The sequence below is a fragment of the Triturus cristatus genome, chromosome 5_2 (assembly GCF_964204655.1).
Source record: "Triturus cristatus chromosome 5_2, aTriCri1.1, whole genome shotgun sequence".
In the NCBI taxonomy this organism is placed as follows: domain Eukaryota; kingdom Metazoa; phylum Chordata; class Amphibia; order Caudata; family Salamandridae; genus Triturus; species Triturus cristatus.
The window spans coordinates 260,761,439-260,777,629 of NC_140588.1; the positions used below are offsets into that span (position 1 = coordinate 260,761,439).

At 43.9% G+C, this 16,191-nt stretch overlaps 1 pseudogene; it reads right to left on the minus strand.

The window, feature by feature from the left end:
* Positions 1–5,762: 5,762 nt before the first annotated feature.
* Positions 5,763–6,551, minus strand: LOC146822850 (glutamine amidotransferase-like class 1 domain-containing protein 3, mitochondrial pseudogene; annotated as a pseudogene).
* Positions 6,552–16,191: the final 9,640 nt, after the last annotated feature.

A 16,191-nucleotide genomic window follows, 5' to 3' on the forward strand; every position in this document is an offset into this window, starting at 1 on the left:
TATTCGCTCGGCTCATATTTTCTCCGAGGTTACGGCGACCTCGATCCCCAAAACTGACTACCTAGTTCTAAAATTTACCTCCCCTAAGTTGTCTTTCATTTGCATCCTTGTCTACAGACCCCCCGACTATATGCCTCTCTTTCCTAAACTTTTCAGCGACTCTATCGCCCAATTAGCAATTAACCATGCTAACATCATGGTAATTGGCGATTTTAACTATTGGCCTTCTGATATACACGAAAGCCAACTGTCGCTGGAATTCACAGACCTTTTAAAAGGCATGAATCTTTCCCAACACATTCACACTCCCACCCACCAGAAAGGTCACATTCTCGACCAAGTCTGGACGTCCGACCTCGACATCTCACCTCCTTCAATCTGCCCTTGTTCCTGGTCTGACCATTATTTCATCTCTTTTTACCTTCACTTGCACACTCTGTGTCCTCCCCCCCGTCTTAAGAATCTTATGGCTCGCAACTGGAAAAGAGCCAATCTGTCTGAATTTCATGCCTCACTAGCTTCTACTGTACCCACCTCTCTGACCTCACTTGAGGTTCAGGTTGACAATCTTGATAAATGGTTACGTCAGGCTAGTGACAAAGTAGCCCCTTTTAAAAAGATTAAAGCTAAGCGCCCTCACGACGCACAACGCTGGTTCACGGACCAACTTAAAGCGGACAAACTTGCCCTGCGGCAAACTGAACGCCGCTGGCGTCGCCACTATGACCCTCAGCTCAAACTTGTTTACACTGAGGCTCAGAAATCTTACAAACAATCGATCCTGGCAGCTAAAACGGCATATTTCTCCAAAATAATCTTGGACTCAAATAACAAATCGAAAGACATCTTTTCTATTGTAAATGAGCTCTCCCTCCCGGATAGGGTCACCCCCCAGCCCCAGCCGACTCAATCCCTCTGTGATTAACTCAACTCTTATTTCATAGAAAAAATTACTACTATAAAAAACAACATCCCGACCCCGGCATCTCCTATTCCCCCTCCTCTTCCCCCTAAAAACACCAGCACCTTGTCGGAGTTTCCTCCCATTTCCCTACAAGAATTCGTTTCACTCCTTCACAAAGTCAGGTCGGGTTCCCCAAATGACTGCTGCCCCCCGCAGATCCTGAGAGAAGCCTTCCTCGCATGTCCAGGCCCCCCCCTTACATTACTTAACAACTCTCTCGCCACGGGGGAGGTCCCTCTTTCCTTCAAGCAAGCAGCCATATTACCTATCTTAAAGAAACCCAACACAGATTCTACTACACTAAGTAACTACAGACCCATTTCCCTTCTCCCTTACCTAGGAAAAATTCTGGAGACCCACGTCACCCGCTGCCAGAGCTCTTTCATAGAGGAATCTTCCTTCTTGGACCCTCAACAAGCGGGTTTTAGACCCCTCCACTCCACCGAGGCGGTCATAGTAGCAGTCATGGACACCCTCAGGAAGGGCGCTGACAATAACATCTCTCAGGCCCTTGTCCTTCTAGATCTCTCGGCGGCTTTCGACACGGTCGATCACACCATCTTGATCGACCGTGTCCACAATGCCGGAATCCAGGGAGTGGCCCTTGACTGGCTTAGATCCTTCCTTCACCAGCGATCACAGTCCGTCCATCTCTCCACTTTGTCCGCACCCTACACATCCCTTCCCTGCAGCGTCCCACAGGGCTCTGCATTATCCCTCTTCTTTTCAATTTGTATCTCCAACCCCTCCTAGCCTCCCTCCGCAACTCCCCGGTCACAATTTTTAATTATGCGGACGATCTTCAGTTAATTTTTTCCATAGACTCCTCCCCTTCTTCCCGTTTTAATTTCCAGTCCACCATGATGTCCATTGCGGAATGGATGTATCACAGCCACCTAAAGCTGAACCCTACCAAGACTGAGCTTGTCTTGGTAGGTGGCCCCAATCACCCATGGAATTCCACCTTCTGGCCTACATCTCTGGGGACTGCACCCACTCCTGTGCACTCAGTCAAAAGCCTGGGGGTGATCATCTCTGATGACCTTTCGATGAAACTGCAAATCAACTCGGTCACTTCAGCCTGTTTTTTCCATCTCAGGCGGATTCGCAAGATCAGTAGGTTTCTCACTAAAGAAGCCCTGACCCTAGTTGTCATTGCACTCATCACCTCCAGGCTCGACTACGCCAACATGTTGTACGCGGGCATCCCTGCCTGCCACCTTCACCGATTACAGCTGGTGCAGAATCAAGCTGCCCGCCTGATCTTCCACCAGTCCAAATATCGGCACGTCACTCCCCTCCTCCACAGTCTGCATTGGCTCCCTATTCCCAAACGCTGCATTTTCAAACTGGCATGCTCTACCTTTAAGGCCCTCTCGGATGCAGCTCCCGCCTTTATTTCTTCGAGCCTGTCCCGTCACATCCCTTCTAGAGTTCTCCGATCAGCATCTCTAAATCTCCTTGAGACCCCTAAATTTAAAAGGAAAAAGCACGGTGGCCTGTCCTTTTCTGTCCAGGCTCCGTCCACCTGGAACTCTTTGCCACCTTCACTTCGTCTCTGCCCAAAGTATGACTGTTTCCGCAGACTCTTAAAAACCCTGCTTTTTCACTCCGCATACGACTAACTGTCTCATCCTGGCTCATCGTCACTTGTCATTGAGCGCCAAGAAACCTATGGTGAAAGTGCGCGTTATAAATATTTTTTAACATAACATAACATAACATAACAGGGCAAGAGCTGAGTCTACTACTAAAACATATAGGCTGAAATGGAAATGTTTTTGTTCTTGGTGCCATTGCAATGATACTTACCCTATTCACTCTTCCCCAGAAAAAATCCTGCCTTATCTCTTATATCTGGCAAGATCAGGTCTGGCATATACTTCAATAAGGGTTCACCTTGCAGTATCCTCACGATATAGACGGACGTCTGACACCTCTTCTCTTTTTTTAGCTCGCATCATCAAACAGTTCATGAAAAGCCTGTTCAGAACTTTTCCTCCTATTAGGCCTCCTCCACCGGAATGGCGCCTTAATGTTGTCCTTTCGCAATTAATGAAACCACCTTTTGGGCCGATCCACAAGATAGAGTTCAAATTTCTCTCATGGAAGGTAGCTTTGCTTCTCGCACTAACATCAGCCAGAAGAGTACGTGAAATGTAGGCCTTCACCATTAAATAACCTTACTTGTGCCATATCAGTTTCACCTTAATGAACCTGTAATTTTACGTACTTTTTTTCTGAATCCTTCATCTCCTGCAGAGAAATCTCTTCACTCTTTAGATGTAAAAAGATGCCTTAAGTTTTATTTACAAAGGGCAAAGCATCTACGCAGAACGGACCAACTCCTAGTTTCCTACGGACCTGTTAAACTAGGATGGCCTGTCGCATGATGGATTGCTGCCACTATTCATATGTGCCATTCAAAGGCGGGTAAACTGCTTACAGCCAAAACCAAAGCACATTCCACAAGAGCAGTGTCTTCTTCCGCAGCTCTCTTTGCGGGTGTCCCGCTGGACAAGAATTACCGAGCCGCTACTTGGAACAATGCAAATACTTTCATGCGGCATTATTGCCTGGACATGGCAACCTGTAGCGAGGCAGCAGTGGGACAGGCAGTCCTGCGTCGTCTATTTAAATAAGGTAGGCCTCTAATTATAGGGGTATTCTTTATTATCTGATATATATATATATGTTTATATATGCTTTATGATTGATATGTTGTTCAGTTTTATCTCATTAAGTTATTTTATATTGGCATGTATGTTATAACCCACCATCCTCTAAGGTGCAAGAGTATATATGACAGTGCTATTAAACATGCATGTTTATGAAACTGCTAGCTACTCTGATGTGTTCCCACGCAACACCCATAGAACCAGACACATTTCTAGATTTATGAGAAATCGTAAACCTGGAAATGCGTCAGTTTGCCACGCCACCCTAGGGGTGGTGTAGCCAGGTGCAACGAGGAGAAATGTTTCGTTTTTTCCTCTTTCAATGCTTACTGCATTCATCAGCAAGCATTGAAAGAGGAAAAGGCCTGTAGTGATTGTTTTTGTGCAGGAAAGTGCCCCTTTCTGCACAAAAACAATCTCCCCATGGCGCTGGCATCCTTGCACTTTGGTGCAAGGGTGCCTGCGCCAGTCCATGGCAGCTGTTTGTGCACCAGCGCAGGGGAAAGCACAGAAATGCGACATATCATTGTTTATATGTCGCATTCCTGTGCTCTGAAAGTGCCGCAGGGTGGTGCAGCCAAAGGGCTTCCAGTGCCACGCTGCGGCACTTGCTTGTAGATCTGCCCATTAGCCTTTCTGCTCTCTGTTTCGCAAAAAGCAGTGTAGCAAGATTTCTTGCTGTGCCACATTGTGTGAAACAATGGTAAATGCGCCTCTTAATAGCCATACTCTGCGTGATATTTTCAAAAACTGCACAAAGGGCCTGATATGGTCCGATTACGTTTGGCCCATTGAAATGTGATCCCTGTGCAAACACCTGTTTGTGCGGGGACTGCAAATGCCTGTGGTGAGATGTTTATCATGTCTAGTAACCCTTGGTAACTTACTGAAATTTAACAAGCATAAAAGACCCGAAATTTACTGGGGCAGTAAATAAGTCAGTATCTATCATAAGTACCAAAATCCATGTAAATCCCTTAATAATCGGAAAATGGAAAAAATATCTCATTTTATAAATTCTGAAGCACCTTCATGTCGGATTTGTATCCAATGTCATAATTATGGCATCTAATATAACCTACTCGCAATCAGACGCCCAGCAGTCATTTTAGCAAAGCATTCTTTACGCTGGCATTGGTCTGGAAGAAGAAAAAATAGTATTGGCTATTGTTGAAAGAAAAATTATTTGCCATTCATCACACACTCTCAAGTGTCCAGGTGTTGCTACAAAATGATGTTAGAGATCTAATAAATCCTAAGTATATTGAATTTGTGTTATGTGATTGAATTTAAAACTGAACCCGGGCTTTGGATGCACAGTGAAATATTTTGGATTTCATTCAATCATTTCATTCCATTTTTGATTTCATCTCTGAAGTGCAGTGCACATCAATAACCAGCTGTGCGGGAAGCTTATTCCTATTGCATATAAAACCATGCCCACTTCGACCGATTCACTACTCTGTTGAGCATGCCTTTCCCAACACTATTAGTAAATTTGCACTTTGATTTATTGAAGACAGCTTGCCACCTTTTTATTTAAAATTATTACGGTGTCCCTCTTCTATGATTGCTTTTGCAGTTTTTATTTTTTTAGCTTGTTCCACTTTGTTTTAATTACAACTGTGTGGGTGTTTGCAATAAAATCATCAGCGGGACACCTAATTATAATGCCCGACATTTATAACGATGGAAGGCAAATATAAAGAACCCATCCAATCAATTAGAGAGAAGCCCTAAACTTATATCTTGGTATGGCAGTCTCTGGGAATCCAAGATATGTTTAAAATGTGAGTCTAAATAGTTTAGCTTTCAGGAGTTTACGGAAGAGAGTGGCAGTGGCCTCTTATTTCGGAAAGGGTAAAGGGCATTCCACAGTCTTGGCATTGCACTACCATGAATTTGCCTCTGTGCTTTTCCCACCACCCGTGTTTGGATCAAGTTTGCACTTGCTGAGTTGAGGTTTATACCTGGCATGTAATGTGACGTACATTTTGCGCATATTTTGGGCCTTGCCCCAATAGGTTTCCTGAATGATGCAGAGAACCTTAGTGGGGATTCTGTTTCATACTGAGAGCTTTCAGAAAGGGTTTCATGTGGTTTCACTTGCCTAAGTTAAGTTACCTTCTGCCTGCCTCCTTTTGTAGCTGCTGCATTCTGGCAAAGAGCATTTTACGGAAACCAGTGTAAATAATGTTATAATAATCCAGGCAACACATGACAAGAACTTTTGATATTTCATACTGATGGTCTGTATGCATTTTCAAGAGTTCATCCACTAGTGGGCAAATCCCATCGAAAATCTCATGCAGAGGGGCCTTGCACATAAAACCACATTTAGTAACTATTCTGTTTGCTTCATCCACATGGCATTCATGAAGATCTTTACTAATGTGTTTGGCTCCAATTTCAGGAAACCGTCCATCAACATTCTCATTCTTGCCAATTGTCACTTCACAGCCTGGGAAGTTCTTAGCCGCCAACACTGGAGAAATGCAGCACAGTCCAATGGGCTTCTTGGCCTTGTGGAAAGCTTCAAGTGTTGACTTCACTTGGTCATTAACTGTGCATGCATTTCCCTCCACTGCCCAGGAGGACAGGTTCTTTGCCACACCAAAGCCACCAGGGAAAACGACAGCATCAAAGTCATCAATTTTAATGTCCGCTAAATCTTTAATATATCACCACGTGCTAGCCTGGCATTTTCAACAAGGACGTTTCTCTTTTCTTCTGTAGGACTTCCTTTCAAATGATCGACTACATGCATCTGGTCAATGTTTGGTGCAAATATTTTTACCTCAGCCTCCCTGCGCTGAGGTGCACGAGCACGGCCGACGTCTCATGGATTTCGCTGCCGTCGAACACACCGCAGCCGCCAGCACCACAGCCACGCTCTTCTTCGCTGCCATACTGCCTACACGAGAAAATAAAAATAAACGGTGGTCTGTATGATGTAATGGGAGTATTTGGGAGAGAAGGGATGACTAAACGTTCATCCGTTTAGCCACTGAAGGATCCATAGTTCTTGACATCATTTAAACAGTAGACAAGTCCACTTTCTCCCACTATGATGAACTGGTTCGTGGCACTTTTCAGGCAGAGGTGAGTCTCCCTCTCCAGTGTAAGATTTAATCTATACACAAGGTGAAATAAGTGGTTATATTTGCCTGTTTTATAGCTGGAAATAAATGTGGGTAATGTCTGCATAGATTGGAAGTGCAGTACATGTTACTTGAGGAGTTCTGCCAGGGGATTCACATAGACGTTGAATAAGAGGCAGACCAATAAAATGCACCCCACACATCATGCAGAAAAAGTGACACAGTGATTGTGTCAAAGCATGGTGTTGTATTCCATTTCCTGCATGTCATGTGCACATACCATTGTTACGTTTTGCGTTCTGCATTCAATGAGCATGTTGATCGTGGAATGAAGGAGACAAGGCCATTGGTTCTTGGGCCGCCCTGCATGCAGGATGTTTTGCTGTGCTGCTGAATAAACACCTTATACACTTTCCTGGAGTGGGTTTCTTATGGAATTGGGATTTAACAATGGGGACAAGTGAAGGAGGTACCCTTTTATTGAGTGCAGCACAGGAATGGATTACCTCCTGACAACCCTTTTTTTTATTTGAAATTTGATCGAACTGGTTCGTATTTACTTCATGAAGTACCAGACTGGGAACACCGTCTTGCAGTAGTACTGGTATGGGGTTTTCAAGTTGCATGAGCATTTTACAGTCGTTCACTGCATTTAGTAAAAGTAAAAGGATTGCAGTTTTGTTTAATCTAAACAGCGCTGGCTCATGCTACTTACTTCGAGTGCTTGCCTGCGATTTTTTCATCCTGCATTCTTCCTGGAAGGTTGCCTTCCATTGTCCATTGGCAATGGAGAAAACAAGAAGAAGTCGTGAGGGAGAGCTGCACGTGAGAGTCGCGAGACAGCTAACACATGCTCAGCTGACTGCTTGCAATGTCCTGATGTATCAAGTGTTCATGCATGAGGCCATCTTGCTTTGGGCCCACAAAGGAGATACGCTCACCAACCTACTGTGCATTGCATAGCCGTAACACGGGCGCTTGTGTCAATTAGCCCACATACAGTGATATGCATACCATTCATTCATAGATTACCAGATTTCAGCTGTGGAAGCATAGGGCTAGATGTACGATGTTATTACATTTTTGTTGTTTTAAGCATCCTCCTTTGCTGTCATATGTGTGTTTTATCATCTTCATACATTTGATTGTTTATGATCATTATAAGGGTGGAGATGTGTAATAATGTACTTGTTACTTAATGCATCCTCCATATTGAGGTTCTCTGCCTTGCTACTCAGCCAATGATGAGGTCATCGGAATGTTCAGTGTGTTTGTGTTGAAGGGAGAATCAGTTGGTGTGGAAGGGCTGAGCTGCCAAGAGGCTGCTCCTGGTGGGGCACATATATGGATCTGACTATCATCCTTTAACCTGTAACCTAAGAAGTGATCTCAAGAATAAATCTACAACCTTTTTTACAAGACTTGCCTGTGCATCATTCTTCATTGTAATATACAACCACTTTTTGCGGACGTAAACAGGAAATTGGCCCGTTTGCGACTGCAAAAAATGGTGGTGGTATTTACGGACACTTTTTTGTGAGTCGGGGACTTGCAAAATAGTGTTTGCGAGTCTCTATTAGGAAAGGGGTGCCAAGGATGTCCCTTCCCAATAGCGAGTCAGAACGGTATGTACAATTGTTTTGCAACCTCATTTGCAGTCACAAAACAATCACAGTTTAACATCTACTTCAAGTAGGTGGTATGTCACTCGCAAATGGGAAGGGTTCCCGCAGGGGATCCCTTCCCCTTTGTGAATGGATGCCAAAATATTTTTTAAGAGCTGTCAGTGGTCCCACAGACCACTGCCTAATCTTAAGAAATTAGACAGAAACGTTTCATTTTTGTTTTTTAAATGCATCCCATTTTCCTTTAAGGAAAATGGGCTGCTTTAAAAAAAAAACTTGCTTTATTGAAAAAGCAGTCACAGACTTGGTGGTCTGCTGACCCCAGCAGGCCACCATCCCTGCGAGTGCTGGTCATTCCTAATCGGTCCCAAATTGCAATCTGCCTCATAAATATTGTTGAGGCTGGTCACGTGTGACCCCATTAGGAAACTCAAACAGTGTATGAGACATTCCAGTGTGTGCATCACGCAGTTCTTGCACAGTAATATGCACACCTCATCAGTGTGAGTTTGTTTATCAGTGACTCACACACCCATTTACCATTGTGAGTTTTTTTTTGCATCTTGCTCATTGGGAACAGAAGAATTAGGATTATTGCCTTTATTCTTCCGGAGTGTCAATTGTTTTATGCTGAATGATTTGCCTATTAACTGGCGTTTTTTGGGGGGGTTCCGGTTCCCAGGAACTCTTCAGGTTTTGGTCAATACTTAATTTAGATGGTTGGTATCTCATAACAGTTTGTACTTGTTGGGAAACGCTAGGCAATGCCTTTCTCCATTTTGCTTTGATACTGTTATAAGCTGGTATTGACGCTATGCAGTCTGATCCACCAGCTACATTTTTACAAAATAAAGGAGCAACTCCCATTCCCTGAATTAGATGGAAGGAGGAGTTCATCACGTACATCAAAGCCTTTGATGGCAAACGCATGGGTGTAGAGCAGAAGAAAAATATTCTTTTACACAGCCTTGGCTCAGAGGGACTGGTTGTTTTTAGAACTTTGCCCCGGGTTATGCCTTGTACTGGGCAAGGTGAGTTAGATGTGTGCAAAGAAACCCTTCTGAGAATGAAAGTAAGGTTTAAACCTACCACAAGCATTGTGCTTCGTAGATATACGTTTTATACTCAAGCACAAAAGGAAGGAGAGTACTTTGATTAATTTTTGACAGCGTTATGGCGCATTGTCAATGAATTGCAGTTTTGGTACTGTGTCAGATGAGATGATAAGGGACCAGGTTAAAATGAATGTGAGAAATAAGAAAACCCAAGAACAGTTATGGGTGATCCCAAGCTACAAGACATCATTACAGCAGTGAAGGCTATAGAGCAATCCGAAAAGTGGACGTTGACTGTGAAAGAGACCAACATACATGTTGAGGATGTTTGTGAAGTTATACGTTCCGATGAAGGTCGTGTACATGGTACTAATGCTAATGGGGAAAGGATAAATAGTTCCTCAGGTGGTTGGATATCAGTGAAGCCGGAGAGAGGAAGGACGTACTATAGATGCGGGAGTAGAAAGCATTTAGCATTCTATGCTTAGTGTCTGTGGTCCACAGGGAATGTAAGAAGCGTGGTAATGTGAGGCATTTTGCTAAAGTTTGCAGGGATATCAGGAGGAATCCTACTCATATATGGGGCAAAGTCTCATGCACTACTGATGTGAGTGTTAACAGACCTGTATGGGAGTGTGAAAAAAGAGCAGACAATAGCAGTGGCATTGTGTTATGTTTACAAGAATCTGGGGAGACATTGAATGAACGTACGGTGAAAAATCCTAGTCAAAGGTGAGGGTGTGGAACTCACTCTAATGGCGGATTCAGGTTCTTCTTGGACCATAATCACCAGGAAGTATTTTAATGATATATTTGAGGGAATAATTGACGTTGGAGGTGTACAACCCTCAGATGTCATTGCAGAGAGTTTAGATGGATCTATCTTTGATATGGTTGGCTATGTGGGTGTGCAGTTAGAATTTAAGGGAAGAAGCACACATATTAACCTTTATTTGGCTGTGAAAGGTGTGAATATGCTGAGTTGGAGGGATCAATGGAAGTTGGGGATAATCTTAAATTCCCAGTATAAGGAACTAGTGTTGTTGTGTGATGATGGCATCAGAGAACAGGTGCTGTGCATGATGGAAGTCACCATGAAAATTGGTTCAAAGAACGATTCCCAGAAGGTGTTTAACAAACAATTGGGTAGATTAAAAGATTTTGTACACAAGATCAAAATTAAGAGTGACACTACCGGTTAAGCAGAAATTGTGTGGGTAATTGCAAATTATATTCTGTCCGATTAATTCATTTTTACTCATCAAACAGAATCTACTTCATGCTGAGTTTCATCACCAAAGGGATAGAAGGACTCTTCGAAATAATTCATTGCGTCACAGAGAAGGTATAATACCTTATTACGTTAATTTGAGAAAAATACACTTCAAATATACACCAGAGAGAAAGACATAACAAATAAATTCATGTGGCAAAATCTTCTTTGTATATTTGAAATAGTTTACGTTCTGAATGTTTTTCTTTCCTCATTCACCCCTCACTTTTCTTGAACCTCTCACTTCCTTTGGCACCGTCGAAATGTTAGATTGAGTATGATATTTCTATAACAAATATATGAAGAAGATTTTGCCACATTAATTTATTTGTTCTATCTTTCTCTCTGGTGTATGTTTGAAGAGTATTTTTCTCAAGTTAAAGGTATATGGTAATATACCTTATCTGTGACTCAATCAATTTATTTGAAGAGCCCGTCTGCCCTTTTGGTTCTTAAAGAGGTGACGTCAGGACCAATTGTTGTTGTTACCGCAATGTACCCAGGTCCTCTAACGTATTCTGGGTCACCCCATTCGTTTGTAATGGAGTTTCCTCACCATTCACTGGCAGCAGGGCATTGTTGGTCATCTAATTGTAATAATTTATTCTGAAAGATTAAGGTTCAAGGATCTGTTCAGTTCAATTAGATTTCAGTATTTAATGGTCAAATTTAGGCTGCAGGAAGTCTTATGGCTATAAACTTTTAGATTTTGTTATGGCTATTCTTATTGCAATAGATTAGCCTGATCTACGAATCAAATTGCACATGTAAGTGTGCATGAGAAGTGAAACTCCTAAATGGATATACACACACTGAGGTATCGTTGTGAGTAAGTATTTTTCTCCAGGAGAGGAGTGGGATCATGCAGGCAGGTACCCTCTAGAGGTTTGTGAGCACGCCACACACTTACTTGCTTGAAGAAATTCTGGAACTCATCTCTGAGACCTTCCAACCCTAAAATGGCAAGTGATTTCATTCCAACTAAGGGAAGATTAAATCCATTTCCAGGGCAGGGAGGAAAAAAGATCATGTGCAAAATTGGTGTGCTGTTGGGAAAGTGACTTTTCCATGGCAAAGTGATTTCTCTGTGCAGACATAAAAAAAAGTCAATTTGCACTTACCTTTTTTGCTTGAGAAATGAAAGTCCAAAACAACTGCAGGAAAGCTACTGCTAATGCAGGTTTTTAGGATAAACCTAGAATAGTGTTGCAATTTATGAAATGTCATTTATCACCACCCACACATGGTAACAATTATGTTAGAGTACATTAACAGATTCCACGGGAATTAATTTGCTGGTCTAGCTTGTGAACTTAGTAGAGTAAATCCCCTCACTGGCCAACATTTCTGGAAAAAAACAGGGTATAGGCACCATGTTCGGATTAGTCCCACTAAAGTAGCTGTAGTGGAGGAATGAAGGTCCGGTTCCAAGTATATTGGTTAAATAGGTTTATTCAGGATAAGATCCCACCAGGAGCAGCCTTCCTGTTGCTCAGCCCATCCACCAACTGACTCTCTCACTCACCAACATTCTACTGCCAGCTCAGGCACCAACATTCCATCAACACAGTCACACTGGCTGAGCAGCAGGTATAACACATCTCCTTTCTATAAATAAATAAAGATAACATTGCTACTACAACATGTACAACTTGCACGTCAAAATAATGAATGAACTGGAGGTACACGTTGACACACTAAATACACAGATGGTAAAAGAGACTACATGCAACTATGAATAGCATATCAAATGTAAAGATGGTAAAAGCCAAAAAGAGAGTGAAATGTCATACATGTAAGAATGGAGAAAATACATGTATGAAAGATAACAATAAATAACTCAGGAAAAGAATTAAACACACCACGCATTCCACAACGTCTGTAAACACAGAAGCACCACAACACTCACCTCTTCTCCCTTTCCACCAAGCAAAAAAACAAACCAAATGCTTTACCACACCCAACCACAATTACCAAACCCCTGTGCCACTCACATACCAGCTGGCCAGGCTAATACACAAGTAGTAAAAAGGGAAACAACCACAAGGCATGGTAGGGAACCGTCCAAACCAAGAATGTGTGGGACACCACCCCACACAAACCATGTGGCAACTAACTGCCCTTCACCCTTACCCGTAGTAACGGTGGAAAGTATGGAAAAACAGTCCACACGAACCAAGAAAAGAACAACATAGTTCCACATCCAATCTCGTAATATGGTAGGAATGGCAATCAAAAGTTAATAAGACACTCACACCCTAAAAGCGTGGCTCACCTTCTGTTCTTCACCCAAACCTCATAAGCTGGAAAAAAAACACTAAAATACTATGTACTGTGGCTTCACTCTGGCACACGACCCTAATAAAATATATAATTTCCACTGCCCTTCACCCCTACCTGTAGTAAGGATGGTAAGTGTGGAACAAAATACCACAGCAAACTCGAAAAAAATAAAACTCACTCCCAGTTCTAAATTTGGCTTCCAACTTCCTATCACCCTAGTAAGGGTGGAAACATAGCGTATGTAGAATGGTATTGCTGCACCATTCCATAACCACAAAAGAGTAGGAGACAACAACCCAATCAGAAAAGTGGGTGGTATTACTGCACTACCCAACATACTAGGAGACATGCTCCAAACGATCATCCAACTGCACACCGTATTGGTGCATGTACCCATAAGGAAAAAAAAACTTCAAACACCATGGCTGCATATTACGGGCACACAACACAATCCGCGCACGCAGAGCACTCTCAAGACCTATGCAAAACTTACGAGAAAGCCCACAGTAAAGCATTGAACCTTAGACAATCAGGCATCAAAGAAAATGAACACAACCATGCAGGGCAAAGCAAGACATCGAACACAAGAAGATATAACACTGAGCAAGGACAAGTGGTAAACACCGGTGAGTGATTTCTCACCCAAGACCCCTCTTAAGTTTTGAACCTGTACAAGTGTTTAAATTAGACATAATCCTTTAATGCCAACAGAGTAAATTCAGTCTTATATAGCCCGATTACGTTGTGGCTATATCGCGAACCATACACATAGTCAGAGCAGGCTGTACCCAAAACGAAGATGTTAATAATAGTCAAAAACATTATACTGATTAAGCACTCAGGAAAGTCTCCAAGGTAACGTTGGGGAAGACAAGGGACATTGATGTCTATACAGGCCAGCCCTTTCCCCCCCGAGGACGAGTGTCACTGGGATGAGAGTGCTAAGCGCAAAATATTTGCAATTAAAAGAGGCAGGTGGCTGCAATCACATGCGCGCCGCTTCATCACACTTTAGCCTCACCGTAAGAGCACAGGCCTGGGTTCCTCCTTGACAGCCATCAATCTCCCACCACCGGAACAAGAGGAAACAAGGAGCATCCTTGGCCTTGACCGCACAAAGAAAGATGGTGGCATGCAGACGCAAGAGGTGCCAGGTGGCTGCGGGCACATATGTGTGGATAAACGTCCTCAAGCAGCGAACATCGCAAGCACTGCAGATACCTCAGATCTCAGCGATTGCATGTGACACAGGATGAAAGGTAAGGTGTGTGTAAGTAAAGAAAGGAATGTCGCGGCCATTAATATGCCACACATCGCAACGGCTACAGACTTCTCAAGGTGTAATGTAACCACACCTCCAAATGTTGCATAACTTATTACCAACAGTTTCTCACCATGTAGTGTGGCTGTCAGCATCCCGTTAGTTTAAGCTCTCCTCGACAGTGACTCCATGCTAGTAATTGACACAGTTCAATACTGATGGTACAGCAGTACATCGATGTTCTTCTTGCCTGCTAACAACTTTTATAGCACACGTAAAATGACACAGCTGCCCATATTCTCATAACCTAGCTGGTAGGAAGGCACATAGATGGAAACTAGGAATGACCTTTAGACAACTCATACAAGTAATCGATCAACAGGGGGTACTCTATCTTGGAGAAGCGCTTGGGTCATGGGCCGTCCCAGACATGTACTTTTCATCCAGGCCTGTTGACTGGGGGTGGTTTGCAGCATGAAACTGTTGCTTAATTTGTAAGCCCTTGCACACCAAATCAATGACTTTTGTGTTAAAGTTATTTCCATTGTCACTCCAGATCACGTGTGTTAATCCATAGCATGGGAAATACCCTTTTAAGAGTGCCTTCGCTGTCACCATGGCCGTATTCTCTTTATTAGGGTAAGCCTCAATCCATGTACTGAATGCACAAACTACCACTACTACATATTTCAGGATATTTACTCGTTCCATTTCGATGAAATCTATTTCGAGAACCTCCAAAGGGAAGAAAGGTGGTGCAAAGCTACCTGCAGGTGCAGGGGTGCCCTTCCAGGATTATGTTTCAGACAGATAATACAGTGCTTTACTAGATGTGTGGTGACCTTAGATATATTGTCATTCTGCCATACTGGGTCCAGTAGCTTGCATAATCCTTTGGCACTAATGTGTGCTGGGCCGTGGGCCATAGTAACAACAGGGAGAACATAGGCATTGGGCAAAAACCACCTGTGTTTCCCTGACAAGTCAGTCCAACACCCATCCTTATCCAGATGTCCTGTCTTCTCTTCCCATATTGCCAGTTCATCTACAGTCCCCTATCTCTGAATCTCCCTAACATTTGCCAATGTGTCCTCGAACATTCCATTGTCTGCAACCCATCCAGCGGGACCTCAAGAAGAACTGCCGTACCCTCGAGAAAGCCTGGCACAAAGACCCGACTACAGACAACATGACCGCCCTCAAGCACGCCACCCGCAAACACCACCAGCTGATCCACACCACCAAGAAGACAGCATTCAAGGAACGACTAGACAACAACGCCCACAACAGCAAGGAACTCTTCAGCATCGTCAAAGAGCTCTCCAACCCCAGCGCTGGAAACAACAACATCACTCCCTCGCAAGACCTCTGCGACTCACTCGCCTCGTTCTTCCACAGCAAGATCACCGACATACACAACAGCTTTGGTGCACAGATCACGCACCCAACCACCGTACCGACGCCCCCCACTACCACCTCCGCGCCTGGACCCCGGTCAGCACCGAAGACACCATCCGCACGATGAACACCATCCACTCCGGATCACCAACCGACCCATGCCCCCACCACGTCTTCAACAAGGCAGACTCCGTCATCGCACCCCAACTCCGGGACATCATCAACTCCTCCTTCAACACCGCTACCTTCCCAGAGAGCTGGAAGCATGCCGAACTCAGCGCCCTCCTGAAGAAACCATCAGCGGACCCCACCGACCTCAAGAACTACCGCCCCATCTCGCTCCTCCCTTTTCCTGCCACAGTCATCGAGAAGACCGTCAACAGACAGCTTGCTGCCTTCCTCGAGACGAACGGATCCCTCGACCACTCGCAGTCCGGTTTCCGAGCCAACCACAGCACCGAGACCGCCCTCATCGCAGCCACTGACGACATCCGAGCCCTGCTTGACAATGGGGAAACAGCGGCCCTCATCCTCCTGGACCTCTCCACAGTGT